This window comes from Thunnus thynnus, chromosome 9 (assembly GCF_963924715.1).
Source record: "Thunnus thynnus chromosome 9, fThuThy2.1, whole genome shotgun sequence".
NCBI lineage: Eukaryota > Metazoa > Chordata > Actinopteri > Scombriformes > Scombridae > Thunnus > Thunnus thynnus.
The window spans coordinates 22,166,939-22,193,593 of NC_089525.1; the positions used below are offsets into that span (position 1 = coordinate 22,166,939).

Below are 26,655 nucleotides of genomic sequence, written 5' to 3' on the forward strand. Positions count from 1 at the left end.
CCCTGCATGAAAAATCCTACTTAAGTAAAAGTACATAAGTATTAGCAGCAAAATTTACTTAAAATATTGAAGTAAAAGTACCCATTTCATCCCCTTGACTGATACAGTAGTAGATTATTAATAGTGAAGCATCAGTGTGTAACCAGAATGTTACTGTTGTGTCTACTGGAGGTGGAGCTAGTTTGAACTACTTAATATACAGTAAGCTAGTTTACTTAATCCACAGTACAGTAACAGTAACCTGTTTTTAGTTTATGGAATTTTTCTCTAATCTTTGACTTTTGGTGAAATATTGGCTCATTTGGACATTTATTGAAATGAAACCATGTAAGAAGTTTAGAGGGAAAAATCACTATTTGGTGGAGCTGTTATCAACTCATAGACATCCGAAATGTTGTTGTTATATTATCCATTGTGACAAATCTTGTCAAATAAATGTAGTGGAGTAGAAAGTGCAATATTTGCCTCAGAAATGTAGTGGAGTGGAAGTATAAAGTAGTATCAAATGGAAATACTCTGGTAAAGTACAAGTACCTCAAACTTTTACTTAAGCACAACACTTGAGGAAATGTACTCAGTTACTTTCCACCACTGATGGTTATTTTGTGGCATCGGCATCTTTTATGAAGAAAAGGCCCATTGTTGCTGCAGTACAGCCTCCGGCCACTAGGGGCAGCGGAACACGGCGCAATACTGCCAAGCAGCTCTGCAGTCACTGAGAAATCAAGAAATCAAGAAATGAAAAACTATCTTGGATGGTTTAAATTGATTATATTGACGTTAATGGACTTTACCTGCTCGCTTATGGAGTAAGTGCTCATTTTAATGATTCAAAGATGCCTGACATCGATGGAAATTGTCTTGAACTGGTGCTAAGAAGTTCACCTGTCTTCCAGTTTGTTTTCAACGGGCGACATCAGCGCCAAATGTACCTTGTTAGCTAACCATCCTGAAAGCGATGACAGTCCGCTTCAGAGCGAGGCCAAAAATTCAAAATGTGCTCCAAATTTCAACTTTGTTCCAGTAAGAACACTGACACAGTTACAACCTCTTAAGTCCAATCATCAACAACAGGTGGTGTCATCAGTTAGCATCACTGCCAAGAGTACAGCGACAGACATCTGTAGCAAAGATTGTGATACTGTTGGAGCAGACACATTAGTCCCACCGCCAGCATCAGGGCTGTCATCAGCGAAGGAAGAAGTGTTTGCTTGGCAAAGCTTGTGAACGACGGCTCTTGTGGGGCAAATAAAGCAAAGAGGAGAGAGAGAACAAGCCGGAAAAAGAATACATCCATGGGTCAGCAGCAGTGTACAATGGAGTTGGCGGGAGTTTGGGAATCAGTAACAGGATTACAGTAAAGTTACTTATTCACATCCTAAATTAAGAGGTGCAGTTATGAAGCAAGTAAGCAGCTATTCATCAAGTCTTACAGAATAGGGCTGACAAATGTCCTGGACACTGACTTTGGAGGAAAAACATTTTTTCCTGACCAGTGACCTGTTGTACTCCTGCCTTCCAAGCAAACTGTCACAGAGTATTGTATCTGTTTAATTGCCATCAGCAGCTCGGGTATATGGCTGTACCTGTACATTGTTGTCATTGGCCCACATCTGACCCACTGTGCCTTTCATTGCTGGCTATTGAGTCCAACCTGTTGTGATCAATGGAATTCGAGTATCTGATGGATTAGTTTGCACAACACAAGGTCAAGGAAGAAACTCTCCTAAAGGTAAGACATTGTTCTATTATCTTTGTGCAGTGTGGTTGGATGTTTGTGCATAGAGCTTGGTTTGTGGATGTTTATCGTTGCTGCTTTCTGTTTGGCTTGGTTGTACTGCTTGTGCTGCTTAATGAACATCAGTTCCATTATGGCTTCATCTCTTTGTGACATTGTTTTCATAAGCTGCAGTTTACACTGTCACATCAGCCTGGTGTGCTCAGTGGTCGGTATGATTGCTCTCTGACAGTCTGTTACCTTTGTTGCTATGAGTGCTCCGTTTAGTGCTAAAGTAGCAGTGGGCAGCAGCAGTCATTCAGATAAGCCGTCATGTCTAACTGTAATTATGCATCTTAACACACTTAAGATGTGCACAGGATGAGTTGTCAAAACAGCTCTCTCTGCAGTGATTTGACATTCAGGCTTAACAGTGGTGTGACTGGTGACATTTGGGACATGATTATATCATAGTATATGTATTCTGCAACTACCATGTGGCAATTTACACTGGTGTGAATACAGTAAATTTGTGGTGTAAACCATAATAGTTTACTAATGCACACAGGGCTAAACTATAGTATTTTTACTACACATAGTAAATATATGGCATAAAGATAAGGTAAGTTATTACTTTGCACAGTAAACAGTCACATCCATTGTGTAAACTACTGTATAGTATTTTAACACTACAAACAGTGAATCTATGATGTTAACAATTTTATTGCTGCTTACCCCTTCCTGAGAGTGAGCTGTCAGCAGCAGACTGGACTGAAGTCAGTTTGTTGCCTACATTTGCACATGAGGTAGTTTGACACAGTGATTTTCTGAGTGACATCTAAGCTATGACTTAGTGTGGTTATAAGACAAAGGGAAAGGCAGCAAGAACAAATGTCTTGTTGAAAATTAAGTTGACAGCTGCACTGACTTTCTTTAGTGAAGATTCAAAATATCATCAGGACAAAAGTTAAATTTCTCTCACTAAATGGGAAGAGTAAACTTATCATATCAAAGCTATTTGCTATAATTCTTTTTTTGAGTAAATTCATCTGACTTATTTCATAAGTGATTACTGAATATGGGTCTTTGAAAGTGGTCAAACAGTAATAGAAATATGGAAAGTAAAAATGAAAATGTGTCTAGAACCATTTGTAATCTAACTGTAGCACACTAAATTCAGCCTTATCAGAAATACTCTTCAATGAAAGGTTGATTGCTGAGTATTTTGTCACACTAGTTTTACTACAAACAAATATCAGGGTCTTACTCATGTCTACAGGGGTTGCACTACTGTTAAATCAGAGTTTCCATAACTTAATGTAAATATAAGGGACTCCAATTACAAAATAAACAGCAGAATGGGAATGACCTTGTAATTGAGTGTTACTCTGCATTCAGAGCACCGTTCATCTGGTCCAAGGGAAAGGAGGACCAGCCACTGTACATTTGTGGGTGCCTGACTCGGTGAGAATTATATTGCAGTAGAATAGGGATTCAGAGGTATTCAGAATATGCTTACATCACCTTTTCATTATAGAGAGGGAGTGCAAATTACCCTCCCTAAGAACTTAATTTGTTTTAGCGAAATGTACAGTGGAAAGAGATGAGAAATTTGGCACAGAGAGATCAGGCCAGATGAGGAAAAATGTGTAGATCAGAGATCTACACATTTTTTAATTGTGTCACAGTTTATAATCTTGCAAAAAATAGTGTACACTCCGAGCACAGTAATGCACATTTATGGCCATATTAAACCATTGTGTTGTAAATTATGCTTTGGCATAGCCTTTAATAGAACTTTAGACAATGTCTGAAATACACAAGCGCCCCCGTGTAGAACTCATTCATGTTTGAGATTTAATCTAACCATTTTTATTTTAGCCTGGCACACAAGTAGTAGTATATTTCAGTCGAACCACAAATAAATAGTCATGTTTATGGGAATGCAAATGTTATGCTGGCAGTATAAGAATACATAGTGATGGCAGACAGCAGTTTGAAATCTAATATGAGAAAATATAAACAAAAATAAACAATACTAAATGTTACTACTAAATTTAATATTACAGTATGAAATGCAATATCAGAGATTTCAGAGAATCTGGCAATGTGGGGGTATGAAGTTTGGTCATGAAGGCTGATGAAACAAACAAACAAAAATATAGATGTATTGTAGTTTCAAGAATAGGGATTATACTGATTTATTAAGTCAGTTATTATGAATAGAATGTTGAATGTATATAACATTAACCAGTTTTCCACAAAATGTTTATATGGAGACAAATTGGATGACACCTGAAGGAATATACAGTACAACATACAGAGAACTGGGCCACAACATTTTCACACTTTTATTCACTAGAAAAGGAAAAAAATAAAACACATCAGCCGAGATTGTTATGCCTGGAGACCATAAAGTATGGTACCACTGGATATCAACTTAAAACCTCCCCTTTGGCAACGACTGTCCAACCTTGGAGAGGTCACTTTTGCCTCTGTCCCTGAAACATCTCTTTGTGGCCGAGATCTGTTCCATAGTGACAATTTGCCATTAGGTTTAAGTAATGCGATGTTGGCAGACAGAGGTGCCCTCTGCCCTCTCTGTTGCTTCCCACAAGGCAAAGAGAGGCTCCTGTCTTGTCTAGGTCAACTTCCCTTTCAAGCAGACAGCACTTCAAACTGCAGGGACTGTAGTCACCTTTGAGCTACCTAGGTGCCTCACAGAGAGCGTTGGCCCTCTCACCTCTTGCAATTACTGCCTGGAACACCATACTGCTGTTGCATCTGCAGGAGCTGTAACGAGAGAAGAGAGGTGTAAACAAAGTGGTGGTTTAGATGTAGCATTGACACTTTTGGGCAATTACTCATGTCTGTGGTCTGCAATTGGCTGTCTGGAAGGGGGAAAATGGGTCTGAAGTGAAACATTATTGAGGTCCAACTACAGTAAATCTAATTTTGTTTTGTTTTCCCTCCAAAACTCCATCGTAGAAAGAGATTTGTTCAAGATTTGAGGTTTTTTTTTTCTTCCACCTGGCATCCATTATAATTTTTTGTTGATAAATTGTTGATATATCTATCTGTGGAGTATTATAAAACATTCAAAACAAGCACCTGTACCTTTGAAGGAGAAATTCTCTGTAGTCCGCTACTGAGAAATGTAGATCGGCTCGCGATGTCTTGTCAGGTCGCACATGTACTGGTTGAGCAAGCCAATAAAGTCTTCTCCGAAAAACACTGATGGCATGCTGGGAACAATGTTTTTTCCTGCCAGGTTTGTATGTATTTTCACTTATCAAAATCAAACATTAGCCTGAGCAGGACTACACGTAGCTGACAGAAGCATTTTCCAAGTTTTGCAGTCGTTGATTAAAGTAAATGGCAGACTTCCACACAAATTCTACATCAACTCTGTTATCTTTGCCGTAGACCTTAAACCACTTCATTTACCTCAGAATCAAATCTGTTCATTATAGAGTAAATGTGCACATGCAAGTAATACATATTGGATAGTTGCTTTCCTTACGTTAGGTGTGTGCATAACTGTAATCTTATGTACACTGATAGAAACTGCGCTGTGTATAAATTATGATTATTAAAACCTTACAATGATAAAAATGTACAGCGCAAATAAACTTATATTAGAAAAAGGACAAGGTGTAAATACAGTTCATCATCAGCTATACTAAATATATCCTAGTGTGCGTACATGTGTGCAGAATATTACCAGTGTACATATGTGCTTAGTTAAATCAGACATCAGTTAGTTATGGGTGAGTCACACAGATCTAGACCTTTGTTCTTTGAAGCAGCAGTTGCAAAAGAAGATGTACATGTGCGTGGTTGTCTTGGTTTTGGCAGTTCTACAGCATATTCCAGCTGAGAGAGCCTGGAAGCTGTGTTGGCTGGTGTGAGCTGGGTCATGAAAGAGATGTGTATTTAAGTGCACTCCTTGATCCTAGTGTCACACATGCCTGGAAGGAGGGCAAGTTGCATACAGTGATTTTCTCAGCTGATTGGATGATGCACCTCAGTCTGGTTCTCCCCACGTCGGATGGCCAGTGGAAAATAGTCAGTTACGGTGAAAGACAGAATGGACTCGGTGATGGCAGTTAGTTTATGTGGCAGCTGCTACAAGCTGTGATGTTGAATGTGGGATCATTGACAGTCTTTCACAGAATTTGGTTGCTACTCTCGTGAATGGCGTGGATGACCAAGTTCTTTCCTTTGAAGGCAGTCCACAGCAGCCTCCAAAAGCCCCACTGTGCAAATTGTGGCACAATCTGACACTTCTTGTGTCAAAAAATGAGTCTGCTGTAAAAAAAAAAAAAAAAAAAAAAAAAAATGCTGTGTTTTTTTTCCTACTGTGACCTACTTACCCTGCTGTGCATTGTCTCTCACTTGCACAGTCAATTCCATAGGAAGTCACCAAAATGCCAAATGCGTGACAGCAAGTAATAAGGCAACTATGATGTCATAACACTCAGATTTGGCCTAACAGATCACACCAGTTTAGCAAGCTCATAATATGATTCTGAGTCATACATGGTAGCGGAGAGACAATCCGAGGACGAGATATCACCAGACAATAATTAATTCTCGGTTAGAGAGCTGTTAGGTTTTCCGTTCAAGCTTGAGCCTAATAGGGCTGCAATTTATGCTTATTTTCATTACAGCCTAATCTTCTGCTTGATTAATTGATAATCATTTTGTCTATAAAATGTCAGAAAATTGTGAAAAATGCTCATCACAATTCCCCCAAAGGGATGTCATTAAATTGCTTGTCTTGTCTGACCAGCACTCCAAATTTTAAGATATCCAGTTTATTATCACATAAGACAATAAAATCAATTGAGCAGCTGGAACTAAGGAATATTTGGTCATTTTACTTGATAAATGACTCAAACGATCAATCGTCAAAATGGTTACTGATTATTTTTTGTGTCAACTGTTTTTGTTTCAACTCTAGAGCCAAATGTCATGTTTATGTAATATGGCAACACCAGTAGAAAGTGTTCTTATCCTGTTTTTGTGTTCAATGAAGTATCAATGAAGTATGAGCCTCAGTTAGTCTACTTGATATAAGAGTACATTGTTGCTGAGGTTTTTCAAATACTGCAGATTCAGAATCAGTGTTTTCATGATGACTTAGATCCAGAAGTATGGTACAACTTCACCACGTACTGTTACACACATACTATATTTATTCTAAGTCATTGTTTTAGACAAAACAGAATATATATTCTGTCAAATTAATGGTATTGCAAAGTGAAAGAAACAAGAGAAAGATTGACAAAGAAAGACGGAAAACCTATTACTGTTCACCTTCACGGTTTGCGCCGTACCTCCTGTGTTCTTGTGAATTAACTTTCAAGGGCACAGAGTTTCAGCAAATATTTCATTTCCCAAGATGGCCATCACTCAAGCTATCACTTGAACAACTCAAATTCGTCTTTTGTGAGGGAAAAAGGGAAAAAGATAGAGGTTATATAGAAAGTGGAAGATGACTGAGATTACTTTGTGCTTTTTTTTCATGTGTCAATATCTGGAGACAGAAAGTAAGAAAAGTGAAGATTGGAAGTCGTCAGATTGCTCTGTTATCACAGGAAAGTACATCTTAAAACACATCTCTATATGATATTGAAAAAAAAAAGTATTCTAATTATCATTTATTGAAAATGCACCTTTTCATATAATTTCAAAGGATTAAATTATTCTATTTAGGATTAATGGGGCCTATTTCTTGGAAAAAAAAAAAAAGAAAACTGCCACTGACACTGTGTTAAATGTTATTTTTGCTTACTTCAAATGTATCTATTTTTAATTGATTGGGTCTTTCTTGGCTTGTTTGTCCATTAATCATTTGATGATGTGAGGAACATGGCAGTTACCCAGCAGCGATGTAAATTGGGCTTCAAAGCCATGGTTTATTTTTAAAATCAGAGAGCTAGCGGTTCTTATTCAGGTTGATTATGTCTACATACAAAGGCTCGGTAAAAAAAGTATTAAAGAACAAACGGCAGCATGTGGAATCAATGCATTCCGTTTCCTTTACACATGTTGGATTCTTTGTTCAGAAAGAAACCATTATGATAGGCCTCATCATGGCACTTTGAAAAGTAATGGTCTGTTTCCATAGAGCATATCAGCACTCTGATAGCACAGTGCCAGCATTTTCTCGGTTGAATTAGGAATGTTGACAACAAACACGAGTAAAACAAAAAGCTGGCATGGTCTGAATTTAAAAATGGGTTCAGTAGGCATTTGAACATTTATCACACCTCTGTGTAAATTGCTGTTTTTTTTCCCACAGTTTTTGAACATCATCATATTCTTTATTTATACTTTTGGGGATGAGAACACAAAAGGAGTGTGTTTTTTTTTAAAGTGCATGTGTCCATGAGGTGGGGGTTGGCGTTGAGGACAAGGCTCCAGAGGTCAGCCTCTTACTGCTGCTGCTTTCACCGTGTTGAAACAAGAGGCAGAAGGTCAGATTACCCCCACCAGGATATGAAAAGAGAAAACAGTGCATTAGCCAGCCTTTGTTCCGCCAAGATACATGGGCTTTTCCCACTGGTGCTGCTGGTTCATTGTCCCTAGGGTCTCAACGGGTCACAGGCTTTTGGGGTAAAAAGGACAGCGAGTTGTCATACTGCTTTCCAAAGGTCTATGTCTACGTCTGTCATGCCCCTAAGCCATCAATGGGAAACAACTGTTGCTCTGCTATCGCAATACGAGGATATTAAAGCTATTTATCTAGACGCCCTGCCTCTGCCCAGACAGCTTGGAGGGGCTGATGCATGCTTAATACACTAATCACACTCTCTCCCTAGGACCCCTACTTGCTGCCCTAATCTCTTTCCCTCTCAGTTTCTCACTTTCTCATAACTTTGATAACCCATGCCATGCAAACAGAAATTGACAAGTAGTACACTCACAAAACTACTGACATCTCCTGCACAAATACATAACTGTGCGCTTGCACGGTTTTCTGCTGTCTCATACACAGACACTCAGAACAGGCTGGCAGAGGTATGCCATCAGGGGGCTTGTTTATTTTTCAAATGGCGGACAGCTTCCTATGCGGGCTATTTTGGTGTCCGAAGACATGGTCCCATCTTACACCTCCTTCTGCATGTCCATCTGGTGTCTACATATCAAATTATGTGGGCTAACTGTGTGTGCATGTGGTTGGTGGTGCTGTGCATTTCTAACAGGACTGCTGATGTAACAGACGTGATACTATTATCCAGGCCTGGATATTTTCAGTAGTAGCTGTAACTTGTTTTTGCTCGTTTGTGTTGCGTAGAGGGCTGCCTTTAACAATTATTTTCATTATTGATAAGTCTGCCAATGAATCATTTGGTCTGTAAAATGTCAGAAAACTGAAAACTGCCCATCACAATTTCCTAAAGCCCAAAGCAACATCCTCAAATCACTTGTTTTGTCTGACCAACAGTCCTAAATCTAAAGATATTTAGTTTACAGAGAAATACAGCAAATCCTTACAATTGATGAGCTGGAACTGATAATATGCTTAGTGTTTGCTTGAAAAAATGACTCAAATGATTAATTGGTTATCAAAATTGTTGCAGATTAATTTTCTGGTGATCGACTTATTAATTGACTAGTGATTTCGGCTTTAGTTTTTTTATACATCAGCAATTAGGTAATAGCCTTTTAATTGTAATCAGCAATATTAATGCCTGACTTCTGTGTCAAGAGGCATGCACATTGATTCTGACGCGATCAAAACAAAGAACTGTAATCGTATAAACACAACCGGTAATCCTACACAGCTACTACAATTTCCTGACTTTACCCACCACAACTACCTAAATGCATGTTGACACACAAACACTCCCGAGTGATAGTAATGGCATGGGAGAAAGCCGTATACTTAAACATCTCTCAATTATGCTTGATTGTACTGATGCTCAGTATGAAGCAAACAGCAGGTTGACGGATCAGTTGCCTTGGCAATTTTCATTTGAATCCGTTCGTAGCGGCTGTTATGAATCGATAACTTTTAATGACTGATGGGAGGGACTGTGTCTTCTTGGTTATTAGTGTCAGTAATCTTTTTTCCTCCCTCCAGAAAAAAAAAAGATGTGACAGTTTGATGGTTGGTTGCCGCTAACCAATTCTTGCAGTATAACACTATTAAAACTCATTTTCCAGCCATTTTAACACTTTAAAGTTTGTGAAGTTCAATATCAGTACTAAATAATAGCAAGTCAACCCTGCTATAACCTTTCATTTGCTCACTCTTCAGTTTTATCAGTTTTACTCATTTCTATAAATCCCCACTGACAGCTATGTTCATTATAAATGACAAGACACCTACAAAACCAATTCCAATGAAATGCCTGCTTTTGTCTATTATAGTTCCAAACTTTTATGCAACTGATAAAAAATGAAATCTGTGTGTTCTCTCTCCTATACACAAGCCATAGCAATCATCTACTTCCATGCATATTTCTCGTTGCTTCTCTGGAAAGCGCCTGTGATTTCTGACATCAAAATGAATGACACTCATTTGTAATGTCTGCAATGACAGTTCGAAGGAAATTGCATTGTGCTAAAAAGCCACTCAAACCCTTGATCATGGAAATTCACCTCCGATGTTATTTACAAAACCTGTGTTTGCTCTTATATGGAGTGCAACCACATACATGCCTTGCATGTTTGCATTATTTCCATTATTTCCATTGTGACTCGCCAGTGGTGAGGAGAAACAGAATAAGTTGTATTGCTGTTGTTCCATTGCTTGACCCGAATGCTAGAACAGTAGCTGGGAGTTAAATTTGTGCTAAATATACACATGCACAACTTAGGTTGTTACTTGTGAGGATTTCACAGTCATGAAACATTACTGTTGCAACCAGTACTATTATCACTACTACTGCTAACACGGAGGAACAGCTCTTTTGCAGTATCAGTTAAATTTTACTTTTCACACTCTAGATGATGTTTGCCATGATGAAGAGATTCTACGGGTTTAAATATTAGTGGGGCAAAGAGATACTAGAGAAGAACAACTTAGTCAAACTGTGTGGTTAAACATTATTTCACTGTGCATTGTTGCCACTCGTGATTATATTTTGTCAAAGGATGCACGTCAAGTTGTGGTGCTGAAGTTCAAAATTTAGGACATCCTTGACCACATGTCAGGGATGTTTCTCTCGTGTTTCTCTGTCAGTCACTGAAAAAAGTGCGTGTTGGGGTAACATACAGGAACCATTTATACTATTGCTTCTTGGATCGGCTGTATTGTACTTGCACGTTTCAGTGCATGCCTCAGAAGCGAATAGGCAAGCCTGTATTGCCTGTTAACTGTTGTGACCTGTACTGCTGGTATGTGTTTGGCAGACTGGATGTGCAGTGTACCGTTTTATTGACAACATTCCTGCCTGCTAAAGTGAGTTTACCTGGATTTTTGGTACATAACAACCTACAGCTAGACACTGCGGTTCTCCCTACATGGCTCCACTTTTCACTTTTTAACCTCTCTTCTTGGCTTTTTTGAATTTGTCACACAAAACTGGCATAATTATGTAAGTCCTAAGTAACAAATGGATAAATGTGTATTCATATTCATATATATATATATATATATATATATATATATATATATATATATATATATATATATATATATATATGTATATGTATATTTGTGCCTTTTACAACAAAACAAAAGCAGGGCTGCTGTGGTAACACAACCCCACCCCTCTATATACTAATTTTTAAATATTCATTATCAAGTTATTATCATTATATTTTTCATGTTAATATGGTCAGAATTTCTTCCAAGCATGTTAGACAATAATATCACAGAAAGTCAGTCATTTGATGATGTACAGAGACAGTTTAGTATACTGTCTAATCTTGATTACATGTATCACAAACAAATTAGAGACTTGAGAACATTTGCTGCCATTTTCAGTTCTGTATGATGTGTTCTTGCTGCAAAAACAGCTTTTAATTGTCTATCAGCATCATTTCCATTTAGTCACAGAGAGCAAAAGTGACAACAGATCAAGGCGATAATACAGTAGGTCTAGGTGCAGAAAGGTAGTCAATTTGCATCAAGCAGTGATATGTTGTGAAATTTAAAATCCAAACTATGATAGCATTATGTAGCTCTCTATTGCCTACCCAAAGAATGACAATACTTCTCTCAGGCCTTGACTAGAGATGGCTAAGTGTAGATATTTAGTGGTTACGGTGAAGGTTTTGATCTGGGAGGGTGCTAGCAACTGTAACCATGTACCACAGTGGCTGACACTGGCACAATCCAGTGGCTGAATCTCACTCAAAAATATGTAAAGAAGCATTTTTGCAATTATTTTTGAATAACTACATAATATTGAAGGACACCAAAGTCTTTCAGTGAAATCCAGGCCTTGAAAGGCCACATCTGTTGAAATCATCGGACAAAGAAACAGAACATTGATGAATAAGCACTGATAACTGAGTGATTAAGAGACAGCATATTTCAATGGGAGGGAACTGAATGTGCTAATGACAGACCCTATACCTCGTTATACTTCTTGAGCGGGGCTCAAGGTTACTTACTGAGGCAGACAGCTATTCATCACAACTATAACATATTTCCACTTGTTCGCACTGTCTCATCACAACTGTTCCACCTCAACAGAAGATTACTTCCTTGCCCTCTGGCTCTGCCCACTTTTCCAAAACGTATGTTCTAAGGTCATGAGAAACTGTCTGAGATTCAGAGTCAGAACCTCCCCTTATGTCCCACTGTTGACTGCTCAGACGCATCACTGTCCAAGAAATTCCCAAACACCTCGAACTGTCCTTGTGAAACTCTCTTACCACAGCCAAAGAGACAGTTTTCTAAAACTGAAAAAGACAGAACAAGACTGTGTACACATGTCTTTATTAAATGAACAGATCATTCAAATTTGGAGAAATGTATTGTATTCTTCAAAGACACTAATAATTTCTTTATCTATGCATGGCATGCAACAGTAGTACATGCATAGATAAAGAAATGTAAAATCAGAAATATGTGAAAGGAATGTCAGCTACTTTTGTTGCTGTCATTGTTATTGTTACACTGTTGTTAAATTTCCATGTTATTATATCTGTTGATTTGCTGTGTCTGGTTGGCATAATATGTGTTGGACACATTATTTATTAAAAAAAATATAGAGAAAATACACTCAGTTGCCTCTTTATTAGGTATACCCAGCAAAAACAAATGCAGTCTGACATAAAAGCCTTGCAATAAATCATGTAGGTTATAATGTTCAGTTTTTGTTGAGAGGTGTTGATTCAACTTTATGGTCATTTTGGAGGCGGTAGTTTGTGGTGCTGTTGAATTGTATTGCGTTATACTAAGAGGTGTTTTTGATATTTTGTCCCCCCTGTTTATATCAATGAGGGCAGGGTGTTATTGTATTATATAAGAAACACCTTTCAGTATAACTTGCTCAAGTAGTAGATGAGTTACAGTGCAGTGACTTCTATTTGTCTGGTGAATTTTAATATAATAGAGGATTTTTTTCTGGAATGAATTCAAGTTTTACTCCTCTGTTATAAAAACATATTTGCATCCCCGTTAGGTGAGCACAAGGTAAATAAATATTTAACGTTGTTAGGTAACATTAGTCATGCAAAACTGTGCTTTTAAGAAATATTATAAAATGTTACAGCTTTAGGCGAAATACTTTAAATTTGTGACATTTATATTATGAACATATCCTCCATCTTTTTTTATTTTATCTTATTTTATTCTGTTTTACTGGAGTACACAATATTATTAATGGTTTTAATTCATCATATCCGGCTGAATTTACTTAAAATATTTAGCTGCTCAGAAGACTCTGTTTTTTTTGGTGTTGCTTTGTAGTGTGGATTTTGGTATTTACTTTGTTCTTGATGAATAAAGATTTATTTAAAAGCATTTGTGATTGGCGGCAGATGATTACATTGCCCACTGAATGTTAAGTTGGTTTGTCTCAGCACTATGGCTGTGATTTTTGAAGTATTTATAATTTCTGCATGACATTTTGTCCTGACCTCGTAGCATGTCTACAGAGAAAAAGTATTTTTTTGCTATATGGTTCCACCCAAACACTATACAGCCAGCTAACCCAAACAAAAACATGGTCCACTTCTACACCGAGGACAGTGCATTATCAATACCTACACATGAGAAGAATTTCAAATAGATATTTCATCTGTTTACCAAGTGAATGAATCTGCAGCTGGATTTGCCACTAGCAATGAATCTCCTCTACAATCCAGGCTTTGCTAAAAGAGCTAATAGGTGACAAAGACCAGAAAGTGCTGTATGCCATTATGGGTAATTGTCCCTCATCAATATTACATTACTTTGTTAGGCAAAGCTTGATACCATCAGTTAAATGCACTGGGCAATGCCTTCAGTTAATGTGGGGCCACAGAAAGAAACCCTAGACCCACACCTAACAACAAAATTTCAATAAACATTTTTTAAATGAAATGATGCAAAATAAATCAAAAAAACTTCAGAGAGATTCTGTTAAATCTGATTTGGAATTTGAAAGGAAGTGGTTTCTTTGAAATGATCTGTATTTATTCCACCCAAATACTGGCACATAGTCATGAACACATGTGGTTCTCTGCCTTTTTATAGAGATGTTTAGTGTTTCCTAGTCACTGAATATCATCCTCCAGTTATATAGTATCCCATATAGAACTACACACTAATCCATTCAGTAGCTACCTCAACTAATTAGTATATGACAGATGTGCTTGAGAGGTTTGACTCTTGAGCATGGCATGATTAAAAAGAAAATCTAGACACAATTTTTCTCCCTTGAAAGCTCATTTATTTGTGAAATGAAAAAGATACAGTACATGTATATTCCATTCTGCAACAAAAACCTCATTTAGTTTCTAGTGGACTGCTAATCATACATCTTCTCATCAGATCAATCAGATAGTGTTCTATTCTCTTATTATAAACTAAGTCCATGTGACATTGTGAGAAAATAATGTATTAATGTGTACTTACTAAACTTGTCAAAAAGCAACAGAGACATCCATTAAGGAATGGCGTAAACTGTACAATCACACATCACTTGACTTGCAACACAATGCTACAAACCCTCGAGGTTAGCTCCTAAAGGAATGTTTCTGGGGCTTTATGCACCAATAGAGAAGGGTAACAACAGCACGCCATAAGAAATTGATACAACACAAAAGAAACTCTGCCTCCAAGAAATGTTCCCTCTGGCTCTTTATGTTCTTGAAATGGCCCCTTTCACAACACCACCGGGCAAAACATTTCTAGAATTATTTTACTTCACTATTGTTGAAACCATCAGATCTGCGGAGCCAGACCAATTCTTGCAGCTCACCATATGGTATGACATACAGCAGAGTAATTGGATGTAGCTTTACAATACAGACGTGAAGAAGACTCTCCTCTATTCTAAATTATGTTTTCTAGTAAATCACACATTACCTTCTTAACAGCTTCATCTCATCACTTAAGAATAACGAACACAGTATAATCAAACAACATTGATTGTATTTTATTTATTGATGAGAGTAAATCAAAATGTAACACCACCAAGCAATTACAGTGCCAGTCTTAATGAGTGCCTCAATTTACATTGGTTGATTGCCAAAGAGAAAAGCAATGTTTTGCTTGTACTCCTCAATTGATCATTGAAATTAATTCCCCAAATGTGCATAATAAACAAACAATAAACTAAGTTTAGGATAAATTACTAACAAAGCCCATAATGCACTGCTTTCTGCACAAGACGTTGCCCAATGCATGTAAATTCATAACAAGCAAATCAATGTGTAGAATAAGTAATAAATGACTTTTGAAGACAGACATGCAGTGATTTATTTGTGTTTTAGTTGACACAAGATGATCAAAAAGATATTTGGCCAGTGTTTACATTAGTCAAAGAATGTCATCACTTGTCATTACAGAGAAATTAGCTGTGACTGAATGTGCAATATTATGCATCATCAGCCAATCACATGCTGGATTTTCTGTGCCCCATCTACTGCTTCAACACCATTGACACCACAGCTATCAATCAGTGAACTCAAATCATCACTGACTGCAGCACAGAAAAGTGATTGCTTGCAGTCTGAACACAGAAATGGTGCAAAACTGAAAACATAGCTGCTTACAGCAGCGTTCCTAAATTTGCATCTGCATCACTAGGTTTAATAACTTCTCAGACCTTCTTGGTGACTGTGTGTCTTAAAAGCTTACTGTGACCATTTTTCCAGAGTATCTGCGGAAATGGTAGCGTATACATTTTAATGCATTTTTCTACAATTGACACATCTGTTCTAACCAAAGCAGTTCTCAGCCATTTCTCAGGCGTAGCCCCACCTCCTCCATGAAAAAAGTGGAGCAGGTGTGTTTGGGATCTCCAGTGACCTTGGCCACTGTTCTCAGGTGAGCTGAACATTTTTGCCTCTGATTGAGCTGCAGGGCTGGGGGAGAGGAGAGCAGATAAAAAGAGAAAAAAATCAATCTTGCCAGGCGCAATTTAAGTAAGCAATGAAGTATAATAAAGTGCTCCAGTACAGGAAAATAATGACTTAACCTTTGACACTGTGTAGGTCCAGTGCTTCGGTTCCCAACTTCCTGTCATGCTGTTCCCTCCAAATTTACTTTTTTTAAATTTTTTTACCTTATTTATCAGTACACCTTGGAGTACATTTCCATATTCCATATTTATGCCACTTACCAAAGACAACAATAATAGGAAAACAGGAAATATTTTTTTGTTTGAGAGTTTAACTGTTATTTCTACTGTTTGAGTTAGTTTAACCATTAATGTAGCATAAATCATTGCTATTGTTAGTTATAGGTTGAGAAGTGAATCATAACAGTAATTAAACTGTCAAACTATGTTGCCTACCTACACTTTGTTCTGGCAGATTGGATGTACGTAAATGCTCTAACCATGTGACTGAAAACTTAAATGAGTACAGTAATCATATATTATAGTCTAGTAGTATAATAGATTTTACATAGGCAAGCTGCTTAACCTACTATTAAAAGTTATCCAAATCTGGGAAGTTAATATGACCCTAAAATCTGAAGAACACCAAGCCTTGTTTTGTGTTAGCCATCACTGAAAATAGTGAGTGTGTACACCTACAATTGTTGGTCAATTGTAAAGTCAGCCAATTACAATCTCATTCAAATCAATATTAACAGCAACAAGATGCACTGATGCCCAGCCATCTCTGCTGTTTAACATCTTAATCATGAAGGGTGACAATTGATGAATTTATGGATTTTATCTTTGATTCTGATTTTGCACCATCGCACACTTCTATTGTGCATGCAGAGCATCCAGAACTGGGCCTGCTATCCTACCTCTGTTATTAGACATTAGATAGTCTATGAATAACAATGTTTTACAAAACAGTTAAGTTATCACTATATCCAGTCAGAAAAGAGCCAAATTAATGAAGGAAAGATCGCCAAACTCATGTATTTGCATTATGTTGTGTGTAGTATATAATCTGTCACTAATAATACTCATTTCCCACAAGTATCTTGTTACTACCTTCAGGAGTAAAAGAGTATATAACACAATGAGATCTTGGTTAGATGAAGAGAGTGCAACTCAATTTTCTCATTTACTCAGCTGATATATTGATTATTCACTAGTGACAAAATATTGAGTGTGGAAAGTCTTTTACAAATGTAGTGTGTACTGTGTAATGAATTACATAATTACCATTGCAATTATTGAGCCAGCAGCTCTTATTTCTTCAAAGTTATCTTGTTACCCTTGATTTCTTGTAATTCCACAGATGCCACTTTGTCTGGGCCTTTCCCCTGAGACAGCAGCCATGAGGGATGGGGCCTAGATGAATGAAACTAAAGCTCAGGGAAAAAGACTAGGTCCCTTGTGAACTGATGGAGTCTCTGAGTTTAGGACCCCTGTGACAGTACTGCTGCTCTGTGAGAATGATAATGCTGGAAAACCCTGAATGGAGAGAAAGAAAGGGAGATAGAGAGAGACATACAAATGTTACTTTTACAAGACTATATCCACCCATCTGTTTTCTATCTCCAATCATTGTGTTCAGTATCATGGGGGGCTGGGGGCTAGTACAGCCTTGACAGCTCTCCAGTCTATCACAGGGCAAGCACACTTGAATAGACAAACATAATTTAGAGTTTCCAGTTCATCCAACCTGCAGGTACTGTACTTCATGTTTTCTCACTTTGACAAAACCACCTACCTTTTGTTTTATTTCATGAAATAATTCTCTATACTCAGAGAATCATAACTTGATAATGTGAATGCACAGACACAGTCACTTAGATATATTAATTTTTTTCTTTAAATTGATTGCATCATTTTTTGTACGTAGTAATCTATATTTCTTCTCAAACTCAAGTATAAAATATATTCTGTGTAATATACAGATACAATAGTGTATATGTATATTTGTGCACATATTGATAACAATGAAATCCTCATTTATTCCAGTAACACATGTACATCAAAATAACACTAATGAAGAATCAGTTATAATAAAATAATAAGTAACATTAAAGGCCAAGTTGTTTTTGACCATACAAATTACAGGTACACTCACCGACCACTTTATAAGGAACACCTGTGCAATCTAATGCATTGCAATACAACAGCTCTGCCATAAATTCTACTTTTACAAATCTTACACATTTTCAGTTTTTGTAATATTTTGTCCACCTCATTAACATACATGAGGGGAGCAAAATATTACACTATAACACTTTTCAATGTAATACACTCCAGTACACCACCACTACACCCACACCCATTACTACCTTAATAATACACATAAAGTAGAAATATCACCTTTCTAACAATATCAACAAAAACTGAAAATGTATAATAAGAATTTATGGCAGAGCTGTTGTGTTGGAGTGCATTAGATTGCAGAGGTGTTCCTAATAATTGCTCAGTGAGTATATTTGTGTTTCTCAACTGATGATAATGCAGTATACAATAGGCCTGTTTTGCCTCAGTGTTACATTACTAAGCATCAGAAAAAATAACTTAGATTTAATTGTTGTCCAGTGTTCCTGTATCCTTGAATCCCTGAATCCTTGAAAAGATTTCTCAATCAGTTTAAGTATTATAGCAGGTCTTTGTTGTTGTGGGTTCCCTTCCGTTTGCGTTTTTATCACAGATTGTGACGTCAACGTATAAAGAAGGAACTGAACATTTTGCCTCTCAAATGTTCTTAAAAACTGCATTCAGTCATCCCTAAAAAAAAGGAAACACACACACACACATACACACAAATAAACCCTCTGTAACTGTAATTTTCTAACTACCATACAAAATATAGCTATTTCCCTGCTCCTAGTATCACACATACGGGTCACATATTGTAAGAATCAGAGGAATCCCCATACCAAAAACCTTAATTAATGTCTCAATCTTAGTTAAATTGGTTTATTTGTAATCGTTGTATTCCTATCCTCAGATGGTCAGATTCCAAGTCAGGAAGCAGGCCATTTCTAATCCTAATGAGGACTCTCCTATTGCTTCAGTGGACTGATAAGGCACTAGTCTGTGACACTCAATTTTCAAGACCTAAACCCTATCAAGGAACTATCAAGTGATAGGATAGCTACAGGACCATTAAGTGAATGTCTAATTAACTTATTATAAGGCATTTCTGAGCTAGCTATCAAATCCCTCCTCTAGGCACCAATGCATCCTTCTGACCTGATTTGATTGCACAGTCACATTAATGAGCTCTGCGATGTCCCACATACAGCCTCACCTCGCTTCCCAGCTGCAGCCAAAAGCAAAGGGGTATTTGGGGTGGGGGGTTGATTGTGTGTGTGAGACAGCAAGAGACCAGAGTTTTAATAGATGTACAATGAGTGCAACCAGCACTTAAACGCCCCTACTGGTATTTAAAGGTTAATTTGTTTGTTGCTGTGATTAAGCAGCCCTTCTATAACTTTGTGTGTCAGTTAGATATTTAGAAAATTCCCAGTAAGTCAGCTTATGCTGTCAAGAGTGTAAGTGTGTGTCTGGTCTTGGTGGGGTTAGTGAAAGGGGGATGTGATGAAAGACAGAGTCTAGGAGTAGGGATATTCCAAACACAACTCATTTAGAGACACAAGATGTGGCCCCACAGCTTGTGTGTGTGAAATCAAAACCTATTTTCTATCTATTGGTGTCATGTTGTCGGTGTTGGTGGGAGAGAAGAAAAGGAGAATTTATTTTCATGCAAAATGGAAAAATTTGCATAACACACGTGAAACTCATTTGCAAGATTCCCCCCAACTTTGCATTAAAGCAACATGGAAAACAAGCAAACAAAAGAAGTTAGAAGTCAATCATACGCTGAATCAACTGGCAACTGTGTGACATTTTAATGTAGCTTTGGTCAGTTACTTATCATCATATATTGAGACTTTTCTCAGTGTTTTACACCTTTTCGAATGGAGTCTTACCTATTGATTAAGTTGCTTGTTTTACACATCCTTGAGTATAGAGTATGAGACTGGAAGTGAAACCTAAGGTCATCTCCTTAAGTTGAATGTGAAGGATAGTGGAGGGAGATTTTGTTAGGATTATGATCTCTGTGTGCATAAGCCCGGGGTTTAAACTTTCACTTTATCCATCTACTCTTCTCTCTCTGAATCCCTCCACTGGCTGAAGTCAGAGAGGTTCACTGCACTGCCCCCTCCTGTATGGGAACGACTATGAATATAAATAGGTGAGCTCCTCAAGGTATTACAACTCATCCATGCTTGGCAGCTGGTTGAGAATGTCAATACCTGCATTATACAGGAATTGTAATTTCCTCCAGTTTCAAAAGGTTATAATGGCTGTAGTTTTCAGGTACGATTTCAATTATATTGGCGCCATAATATGCCACTATAAGCGTCAAGGATGTGAAAAATCTATATCCTGGCCATCCTACATGAAATACAGTATTTTACATGTTTGAAGAGAAATTACTGCTATGTTACTGTGTTGTACGGACAATATTCTCAATATTGTATCATAGCCTCTATTATGAGATGCAAGATATTTTCACATGATGATACTATATATAGGACTTAAAATACATTTCCTGTCCACATGTGTTATCATGTCTGTTTTTTTTACTGATTTTTCTGTCATTTAAAATTTTATTCAGGGGAAATACTGAATTCTTCTCTGCCTGGGGGCCCACTCTGATAATCAATCAAATGAACAACCTGAAATGAAAAAATCATTCTTGGTTTAAATTGCTGCTCCCTGCATAATGCTGCTGTATGTGAAGTTTGCAAATGCAGTAGGTATTGCTTGCTATTTTAATGGGTCAAAGGCCAAAAGCCACTATTAGATTTGTCCGACTAACAAAAGTAAATTCTGCAAAGGGACCACCAGCATATCTGGCATGAAACGACGAAGCAAATACCAAAACGAACACAAAGAGCGTTATCAGGCAGGAGACAAATCCAGAGACAAATAGGAAAAGACAATGATATGGTTTTAGCAGAGTAGGCCATTAAAATTCCATTTGAATCATAGCGGTCTGCAATAGTGAAAAACCGCAAAGCTGGGTAACACATAGAGCCTGATGCTGGGACTGTGTGACTCAATCCTCCCCTGAATTCAAAAATGTTGCTCCTTCCTGTGATCAGTCAGCCTGGGGCAAAACTGGCACTGCTGGACTCTGCCTGGGTGAGAGAGACAGAGAGAGCAAGACAGAGTGAGAAAAAAGGAAAGGAGAGTGAGAGGAGAGAGATGTTGGTGTTTGTATGTGAGTCGGGCTCTAGGCCATGATACCAAACTTCCTTTGAACCAAGCAGCTGTGGGCTGCAGGACTGATATAATATTTAATGAAATAATTACATATACAGAGAAAAATGCATTGGTTAGGGAGTGTACTTTCATGCTGCAGATCTGGGAAAATGCGGTACTAACAGACATGATTTGGCCAATTGCCCTCATATCTGTCTTCTCTCTCTCTCTCGCTCTCTTTCTCTCTCTCTCTGTATAATGCATCTTGCGGCCCCACTCTGATGTTAAAACTTGTGCATAAATCCAGATTTTTAAGTGCTGGTAATATATCCCTGCAATAATTTTATTTATTTATGAAGGTAAAGTCTCATTGTCAGCAGCATTACGGGCACATTATTAAGTTTTGTGTTTGCATTGACATTTATATTGTGGAAGACTCCAATATTCAGTTTAAAAGTTGGTACCATATCATGTCTTAAATTAACATGATAAAATCACATCATGCTTTTTTGAGGAATTAAATGCTTTATCTCATTTTCTGTTGATTTTTTTTCTCTTTGTAAATACATTTTACATAGTAATATTCGGATAAAAGTGTCTGCTATATATTCATGATTGGGATATAAAGACCTACTATATACTTACTTACTACTTACTCACTCAGCAGTAAATTAAAAAAAAAATGCTCATGTACAAAATATTATTTCATAGTGTTTACGTCATGTAGTATATTTGTTGTAATAGACATAAAGTAGGTATGTAATGTGAAATAGATTCTCTGGGCTGTTACAACTTTCCATGTGATGTATGCCACCGTGTCAACGCTCTCATCATTTCTGCTTACGCCGCATCCCCTGCCAAGCGGCGCATATATCAAATCCTCACAGAAACCCATAGCTCATCTTTCCTTTAGCAAACTACAATACAGTATGCACTGTTACCTGGAATTACACATGAGATTAATCTCTTAAATCAGGACTGTTGGACGACTTAGAAGCTGCTGATAAATCTTTGCTTGCTTAAAATGTGCTGTTTCTCATAGCTTTCACTTTTTTTGTAGAGAGACTCATATTATCATGTTTCTTCTGATTGGAAATGTATTTACATTACATGATCTTATTCAATCTGAGGTGATCAATTTTAGATGTTCTTACAAGAATAAATCAAACCTCACATTCTTTTTTTTTTTTGTTTTGCACAAGTGTACCACCTTATCTGAAGTGCAGAGATTACCAGTGATTTATACATATAATAGCCATACCCACAACAAGTTTGCTCAATAACAGATAGATGGTGTTGCCTAGCAACTGCTGAGTGCCATAACAGTGACTATTACCTGCTCCTGGAGGCAGACTCCATCTTGTAGGTTTCTCTGTCTTCTAATTGGCCAGGTGGGTAAACACTGATCCCTTGCTCCTCCATCCACCCATTTTCAGCCAGGGTCTTAAGTGACAGATAGTACCGGCATTATGATAACCTTCTGACTGGGGGAATGTGCAGAAATGCACCGCTACTGGTAGTAATGGAATTGACAAGATGAAATATGGAGGACATTTACTCCCTAACTGAGAAACCCATAAATATACTGCCTAAAAGTATGCCGTATTTCAACAATACATCAACGTGCGTTGTCCCTTGTTCCCAATCAATTAGAAATTATTCAGGAGGTAAATTGCATCAAATATGCTTGTGGCACCATGAGTGTAGTGAAGTCAACAGTCTGCAGGGCTAGGTTGGTAATTATAAACAAGTAAACAGAGGAGCTGAGATGGATGCAAAACATAATGTCTGCTTCACACCTTGTCCTACTTTTCATAAATGGACATGGTGGTTACCCTTGTGCGGTAGAGCAGTAAACCACTTTTTTGGCACTTTTGGCAGATGAGAAACTATTACTACTGTTATAATTCTCATTAGTTTGTGTATTTTTTTTGTTGTGGGCCTCATTGTCAGCCTCATGTTTTGTTTGTTGACACATGTCAAGTTAACTGTGTGTTACTGTATGTTGCAACAGCACACTCGAATAACTCAAATGACTGATCAAACCAAGGAATCTTTATTTTACAAGGGAAACGTCTTATTGATTGTTTAGGCATACAGACTCTGGGGCTGGGACAAGCTGGGACACCGATAGGTTGCAATAGGCTGCTATTCATTGTGAATGGAACCCGGCATTACAGCCCGATGTTCCCCGCTGAGCTACAGGGGCTGAAAAAGCAACCAGCTACACTACAGAAGAAAGTTGATAAAGACTCAACTTTAACTTTATGCAAAAGTCTTCTGACACAATGTGAGCGACAACCAGGCGAGAGGCCATTGCTGGATTTCACTGTCATGGCAATGGAGGCATAGAGTTGTTTACTGCTCTACTCCAAAAGAGCTTTAAACAAAAATGGAGGAAACACTGAATGTTGCGATCTCTGGCTTCCCAGTTCTCTATGGCCTGTCTACGAGCTACTGGGACTTTAAGAAAAGAACAATGTGTGGAAATAAAGCGGCGACATTGTTGGTTCATCAGTGAGGTGGCTACGTCAGAAAACAACTGTCCAGTTGGAGTTGAGTATGCCAATTATGCACTCAACTAGGCCTGAACGAAAAAATATCAAATTGTGACTGATATTGCAATTGCGATATGATTTGCGATATTAGAGGGAATGATAATTTTGACGTCATTATTCTGTCACAGGGTGATGTGTGTGTGTGTGTGTGTGTGCGTGCATGTGTGGTTCGTGGGTCTGCTTCTCTCTCCCGTCGGCTGTGAGAATGTGCCTACTGATTAGCTGCATGGATTTAATAAGTAACACCTGTCCACTCGGGAAAGCAGAGAGGTGATTGGCGCACTGTCTGAGAGGTGTGAGTTCTTTCCTGGGGTTAGTTTTCTTCTTATAGAGGTGTGCAGGGCTGTAGGGCATGCAGTGAAGACAGCACAGAGAGAGCCGGTGAGCATCGTCGAGAGAGAGAGAGGGAGACCAGTGTAACTGAGCCAAACAACCCCCGGTGACCGGAGTACGACGGCAGAGCACTGCAGGGGCACACAGAACCGAGAGAGACCAGTGTGACTGAGCAATGACCCCTAGTAACGGAGGCTTGGCAGCAGATTGTCATGGGGGTGCGCCCGACGGAGAGGGAGATGGGAGAGGAAGCACTGTGGGATCCATGGAGGGATGAAGCACGCTTCACTTCTCCTCCCAGCTAAATACCTCTCCTTAATTTTACGTGATTCCAGAAGTTATTGTGCTAGTCTTCTTTAATACAGCCCCAAGAGAATATACACAGCCGCTTAAATTCACCATATGCTAGTGTCAAATAGTTGTTTATTTTGCTTTGTTAGTTTGGCTTTGCTGTGGCAACGGGATTCATTTATTTCCAAATTTGGAGTGTTTATTTGATTTAAATTATAAATTACTTGACCCACTGCATTTTGAGGGAAATATCCCGGCTGTGGCCTTAGGCTTTTTATTTAATGCATATAGGAGGGGCATTAGGAGCCAACTTTAAAGACTGCAGCTATTCTGCCCTTCTGGCCTCTCTGCACATCGGCTCTTTGCTACCCCTAACTCCTTGACAGGGCCCGGCCCGGCCTGATCACACAGGAGGAGGACCTGGACCTTCCTTGGACCTGGACCTGGACCTGGACTCACATCTTGATGTGCTGGTTGACGGTGATTTTAAAGAGACTCTAGGCCTGGACTGTTTTAATCATTTTTTTTAACCATTGTTTTTAATAAAGTGTATTTTTACAAAGACTCAAACCTGTGTGCTGTTTTGACAGGTTGCTCCCCAGTAGGACAGGAAAAACAATAGAGGTTTCACCCTGTTACAATTCTCTTTTTCATTGAAAACATATTAAAATGATTATGGTGATTTTTGCAAGGATCTGTACCAAACAAAAATGTTTTTATAAGTCTGTATAATGTGATGTGTAGGCCATGACATCTCTGCAGCACAACAGAATTTAATTTAAATGGTATTTTAACACATTTCGCCTTTAACAAATATTGCACCTACTGCGATTTGAAAATTGCGGAAGGCCATATTGCGATTTCGATAAAATTTTGATTAATTGTTGAGCCCTACGCACAACACAACCAACCCAAAGAACTACAGATTAATGAGAAACGGGAGACTGCCTACTACTTTGTATCTGTACGTGTGAATGTACTGTTACACATTCACAGTTGTGATGAGATGCTGTTTTGATGTCTCTTGTGGCCGCCATGAAAATGTGTGTCACCTCACTACTTATCAATACTCACATCACTGCCTAATTAGCCATAATTAAGTTTGGAACAAGCTACAAATAGGAGGGCAAAATAGAACACTTAATTGTCTTTCTCTTCAAGCTGTTTTCAGCCCTAGAAGGAGAATGCGATGCTAATTAGCTAGGTCTTAAAATAGCTTGCATTTGAATTACCTTTTTATCAAACAGATTCTAGAAAACAATTTGCTCTTAGCTGCCAAACAAAAGAGGTTTACTGACTATGATGTATGTTACAGTATGTTGCACCGGTAAATGGTCATGTAGTGAACATACGGTAAACCCTAGCTATATTCCCGCACTCTGTCCTTAAATGGAACCATGATTTAATCAATAATTTAAATTACTCGTGTAAAAAGTAGTAGATCCTTACAGCGAGATGTTGAACTACTTATTGGTAGAAAGTATCATCCCTAGTTTTTACAGGTTTTGCCGAAGTGCATATTAGTATACACTAAGGAACACCTGTGCAATCTAATGCAATCCAATACCACAGCTCTGCCATAAATTCTACTTTTATGAAGGTTATACATTTTCAGTTTTTGTTGACATTGTCAGAAAGGTGATAATTCTACTTGATGTTTATTGGTGAGGTCATAGTGGGTGGTGGTGGTGTACTGGAGTGCAATATATTGAATGGTATCCACTCCATTAACATATATGAGGGAAGCAAAATAGTAGGAACACCGTTCTATATAATGCACTCCAGAACACCACCACCACACACTACAACCTCAATAATAAACAAAAAGTAGAATTATCACCTTTTTGACAATGTCAACAAAAACTGAACATGTATAAGCTTCGTAAAAGTAGAATTTATGGCAGAGCTGTTGTGTTGGATTGCATTAGACTGTACAGGTGTACCTAATGAAGTGGCCTGTGAGTGTAGATTAGACTGCACTGATAATTGGCAT

At 38.0% G+C, this 26,655-nt stretch overlaps 1 long non-coding RNA gene across 3 annotated transcripts in view; it reads left to right on the forward strand.

Moving 5' to 3' along the window:
* The first annotated feature begins 471 nt into the window (after nucleotides 1-471).
* The window catches only part of LOC137189699 (uncharacterized), a 183,989-nt gene continuing 157,805 nt past the window's right edge, over nucleotides 472-26,655 (forward strand). The window contains exons 1-2 of one of the 3 annotated variants that reach the window (XR_010929708.1): nucleotides 472-1,732; nucleotides 24,370-25,226. This is a non-coding gene — a long non-coding RNA (uncharacterized lncRNA). Of the gene's footprint in view, nucleotides 1,733-24,369; nucleotides 25,227-26,655 lie in introns of those variants that run through there. The other 2 variants (XR_010929707.1, XR_010929709.1) reach the window with 2 other exon arrangements.